This window comes from Bombyx mandarina, chromosome 03 (assembly GCF_030267445.1).
Source record: "Bombyx mandarina strain Sakado chromosome 03, ASM3026744v2".
Lineage (NCBI taxonomy): Eukaryota > Metazoa > Arthropoda > Insecta > Lepidoptera > Bombycidae > Bombyx > Bombyx mandarina.
Window position 1 is genome coordinate 9,996,040 of NC_143210.1, and position 6,000 is coordinate 10,002,039.

The window sequence follows — 6,000 nt, forward strand, 5'->3', positions numbered from 1 at the left end:
TCACGATTATCCTCCATTTCATCCGTTGGCATTAATCAGACACAATTTCGTTTACACTTGTACGATTCACAATAATACAAAACAACCGAGTTAAGCAATATTGTACTTTATGATGTAGCCGATAAGCGTGCACATTAATGTAAAGGTAAGTAAGCAAAATTAAAATTTCAGTGATTGAAAGTTGAATATTAATTTATGTACCAGCGCCATTGATTGAGTATCTCATTTGAGTACGGACGCAACGAAAATTACTTGTCTTATTCAAAATATTAAAGCAATTCAATATATTGCAAAAGTTATTAAAAGTCATTATATTTAGTTTTTTTTTTTGATGATCGATCGACGGACCAAGGGTTCATATGAAACCCGTTTTTTTTTCTTATTTGGCGAAGAATACGTAAACATGCATAATTAATTGATGCCAAGTTAGTTTATTAATTTTTTTTTGTTTCATTTCCAGGACGGGACCCTAATTCATAAATTTTTTTCTCGAATTCTTGCTTTGACTAAACATATTGAGGTCGTAACATAATTACCTAAAATTGTGTTTTTACAATTTATAATTGGAGGTCCGTTCTTGGGTCCTTTACGAGTGTTTTGGCTGTAAAACGTTTTTTACTTGAATGTTGAATACAGTTTTTTTTTATAGTCAATCAGTATTATTTTAGTGACGGTAAGCAGCTAGTATCACTCATGAACATCGACAATAGTAACAATTTGTTGTCCATGTATTAGTGACTCGGTTAGAGAATTTTCAGGTAATAAAAGCCTATAAGGAGTTAATGAAAATATGTCTATAGGACCTTGGTCTTATCGAACTGCTTCTAATTTACCATTATCAGCCCGTAATAGCAGTAATAGCAGCTTTATGCATAGGTTTAAAGTCGTCGTGGCCTAAAGGCCAACGGTGCTCGAATCCCGCAGGCGGGTACCAATTTTTCTAATGAAATACGTAGTACACAAATGTTCACGATTGAATTGCACGGTGAAGGAATAACATCGTGTAATAAAAATCAAACCCGCAAAATTATAAGGCAGCGGCTTGGCTCTGCCCTTGGCATTGCTGAAGTCCATGGGCGACGGTAACCACTCACCATCAGGTGGGCCGTCTGCTCGTCTGCCTACAAAGGCAATAAAAAAAAAAAAAAAATTATAATTTGCATAATTACTGGTGGTAGGACCTCTTGTGAGTCCTCACGGGTAGGTACCAACCCGCCTATTTCTGCTGTGAAGCAGTTATGCGTTTCGGTTTGAAGGGTGGGGCAGCCGCAGTAGATGTCTATGGGCTCCAGTAACCACTTAACGCCTAGTGGGCTGTGAGTTCGTCCATCCATCTAAGTATTAAAAAAAATGCCATTTCCCTACAGAACTACCAACTTCGACCTTTATGTCGCTTAAAAGTATGTATTTGCACGGGATTTTTTCCCGCCGGCGGGAATAATATAATATGAATAACAACGCATGCTTGAATGAATTGCGTAGCACTAGTAGGTATTCAAACAATCACGCGTATCCAAGACGCTGCATTATCCATGCCTAGTTTGCAATTCAAACTATAACGTTACGATTAAAATAATTTTCTCATAACTTCATCCATAGTTAAATATCTTTTAACGAAAGAAACGAGTCAGACATCGTCACACTTCGACAAAAGCGTAGGCGATCCTCTATAAAAATGTAAATAAAAATCAATTAGTCAGTATAAAGCGTCGTATCCCAAAACAATTAACGAAAACTAATCCTGAAGTCGAATTCATGACGTGCGCCCGCCCACACGTTACTTCATAAAAACACGTCCAGCACTAATCATATCTGTGAGTCACATGCACACGCGCCCGCACACACGCAACGCGCACGCACACACGCACGCCGCTCCCATTAGTATGTTGGGCGCGACGAAGACGCTGCGCGTGCTCGCCACTCGCTCCACGGCTTCTTATTATTATTATTTATTGTTGAATAATGTGAATGGTAATGCGTGGTTGTTCACGATCCCGCATAACACCTGCCGTATTTTCCCACAGTCGAGCTCTGGCTGGAGGCGCGCGCAGGAAGTGTGCGGGTGCGAGCGAGACGGCACGATCACGTGCTGTGCACGAGCTTGACTCTCGCCCTTAAGTCGGTCGTGATAGAGACGGCCAATGGGATAGCGTAGCGCGTAGCCAGCGTAGTTTCGTAGCTCGTAGCGATGCAATGAATCAGGAACGTTTGTAGGAAGTACTTAATTGCACGGCTTTATGTATCAGTATGCAGATTTAAGGTGCTTTAACACCCTGTGTACAGATTCATGAGTTGATAATTATGATTGTAATATCTTCTTCTTCTCTATATATAAAAATGAATTGCTGTTCGTTAGTCTCGCTAAAACTCGAGAACGGCTCAACCGATTTGGCTAATTTTGGTCTTGAATTATTCGTGAAAGTCCAGAGAAGGTTTAAAAGGTAGATAAATATGAAAATGCTCGGAATATAAATAAAAATATCAATTTTGTTTTCCCTTTGATGTGTCCCCCGTCGGACGGATTCCTTTTGTTCGTTTTAAGTTTATTTTACACAAAAGTTTAGGTCTTTTATTTATCGATTGAGGCACTACGAAGTCTGCCGGGTCAGCTAGCTATTAAATAATTTTCGTAACTAATACGTCTCGGCTGCAGTTCGTTGCTTCTTATAACTCGAACGATTATGAGATGACGCAAAGGCAACGAGAAAAACCGCAAAAGGTCTATTAATCTGTCTCGTGGCGGCGTGATAAATAAGCGTTAATAATACTAGCTGACGTAGTAATATGGAAAATTACCAGATAATTTTATTCTCGAACAAAGTTGAGAAATAAAGGCTACAAATAATAGTAGAGTTTTACATGGAAATAAATAGTTTCGCATTGATGAAAGAAATAGGTTCTAGTGACCATTTAAGGCATAGAGGTGCACGGTTTTATAATTGGTGTACACAGGGAGAAAAGTGATTTCACTTAGTGTGAAGTGGTTACTTGAGGTCAGAGATTACAGCATGAATGCCTCTATATTGAGATGTGAGTTCAAAGAACTAAGGAAATCAACTTTTTATTAATAACTAATATAAATTAAATAAATAATAACTAGCCACCTAGCTAACTTAGTTAATTAAACACCATGGGGGTCACCCGTGACCTCATCTGATTGTATAAGGGTCATTTGTGTCCTTAAGCGGTTTTATTGTTATACATACTTACGGAACCACAAAGAAGATCCATTAATAAAAAAATGCGTACATTTCTTAATAAAATAAGATAACGCAAAGAGAAAAGTTTATTTAAGATAAAGTATTATATTTTTTTATGATGGTGTTGAACGTGTATATTATTAATTTGCGGAATTACTGGTGGTACGTGACATCTTTGAGCGGGTTTGAAAGGTGGGTACCGTAACCCTGCCTATTTCTGCGGTGAAGCAGTAATGCGTTTCTATTTGAAGGGTGGAGTACCCGTTGTACTGTAAAAATGGAGTCTTAGAACTTATGTATCAAGGTGAGTGGCCGCATTTATGACGTTAATGTCTATAGGCCCCGGCAACCACTTAACACCAGGTAAGCCCTAAGCTCATCCACCAAACTTAACAATAAAAGCAAAATCAGAAAGGCTTGGCATAATTAGTGGCATAATTAAACTCGGAATGTTAATTATCTTTACAGAAGTTTACGGTCAAATATATATTAATGAAATCCAATACGCAATCAGTCAGAATACATCCAGCAATCCTTTAATTTTATCTAGACGCTATATTCAAATTGGTGGAAACTTCGAGAAGTATACTTCACACAGACACAAAATAGCATATCTGTTACGCACGTGTGTGAGTTTATAAAAGTTAATGTTTTTTTGATTGTACTTCAGAATTTTCTATTAAAACTACGTTATTTGGCAGTTTCCTTAATGCTGACGTTAAAATTAAATAACAAACATTTACTTATGGTTCGGGATTCTACGAAGCACAGCTCTTGCTTGCATTAGTGTTAGCAACATCGTCAGGTTAGAGCCCCGTGAGCTCACCAACTAGTTCTATGAATCTAGCATTTTTTGCTGATGGTAGGACGTCTTGTGAGTCCGCGCGGGTAGGTACCATCGCTCTGCCTATTTCTGCCGTGAAGCAGTAATGCGTTTCGGTTTGAAGAGTGGGGCAGCGGTTGTAACTGTACTTGAGACCTTAGAACTTATATCTCAGGCTGGGTGGCGTATTTACGTTGTGGATGTCTATGGGCTCCAGTAACCACTTAACACCAGATGGGCTGTGAGCTCGTCCACCAATCAAAGCAATAAAAAAAAAGAAGCATATCCCCTTGAGGTTACTATAATAGGTAGGAAAAAATATATATATAATGTTTCGGGAAGTATTGAGTATTTACCATGTTTTTTTTTTTTTTTTTTTATTGTTGCCTTTGTAGGCAGACGAGCATACGACCCACCTGATGGTGAGTGGTTACCGTCGCCCATGGACTTCAGCAATGCCAAGGGCAGACCCAAGCCGCTGCCCACCGCTATACATGACACCAAAAAGTGTTCATAGGTATATCTTATATTAAGTATACTTGCCAATGTCCATCTCGATTTAATCTAAGGTCACATCGAAGTAAGTCAATGAACCGTCGGCTTGTTTAACAAGTACTTTTCCAATCATAATATCAGATATCGTCCGTTATCATTTCGGAGGAATCTTCGACTATACATACATCCTCGTGTCGAGTGTGTACTCGACAAAGGAGATAATTTTCCTGTTATCCTCCACATCAATAGATCACCAGATAATAAATTGTGGAATAGCCGCCGCTTGAATAGATCTCCCGGATGTTCGCAATTTAGTTTCGTTCAAACCAATGAATGCTTCTATAGATGAATTAACAATAAAACTGCTCATCCCGAGCACGCTTCACTAGGGAATTCAATTTTAGACTTTACGACTATTTGCATAAGTGCTAAACGTTTTTTTTGGTTTGAGGGGCTGTCCACTGCGGCAGTCCATTAAATCGGGTTGCCGTTGACCGGATGCGACGCTCGTGTTTCACTGATTTTAACAAAAACATATGTTACGTCATTCTATATTCTTGTTACGGTCACTTCGAGGGTGGTTTAGTTATTGACTTGGTTGTTATTGTAGAGAGCTGAGCCATAAAAATGGGTTTAAGTTTAATACGATTTATACGAACATTAATTACTTAAAAAATTCAAGCAATGTAAATCTAAAAGTAGAACTGTACAGATATTCATCAGGTGTTTACGATAATTGTTAAGATTTACGAATATTTTGCAAGCCAATATTACGGTGTTGTTTTTACTTACCTAATCGCTGGTAGCCTAAAAGGCTATTATTAGGCTACTATTATTATTATTTTTATTGCCCTTGCAGGCAGACGAGCATACGGCCCACCTGATGGTGAGTGGTTACCGTCGCCCATGGACTTCAGCAATGCCAGGGGCAGAGCCAAGCCGCTGCCTACCGCTTAATACTCTCCACAAGCCTCGTTTGAAGAAGGACATGTCATAGCGTATATTCGGGGTAAGGGCGATACGGGTAGGTGAATTCACCTTGAGTGCATTTGCTAACACTGCCCCTAGCAAGAGCAGCGGGTTGTGTCTAGGGCTAGTTCGCGCGTTAAACCCTTCGTCGTTATCGACAAGTACGACGAGGAAGGTGACCGGTGCTTGAAGAACATAAAAGCACCAGATTGCAGTAGTGTACAGACGTACGCACTCAACTGTATTCATTTCTAAACATACGTCACGTTTCAAAAAACATTGCGACGCAGCTGAGGCTCCAGTGACGTCTGGAAATGCGGCAATCACGTTGCTTCAGTCAATTACTCAAAATCATTTACGGTAACATAATAATAAAAAAGTGAACATATTTTCTGGTGGTAGGACCTCTTGCGAGTCCACATGGGTAGGTACCACCACCTTGCCTATTTCTGTCGTGAAGCAGTAATGCGTTTCCGTTTGAAGGGTGGGGCAGCCGTTGTAACTATACTTGAG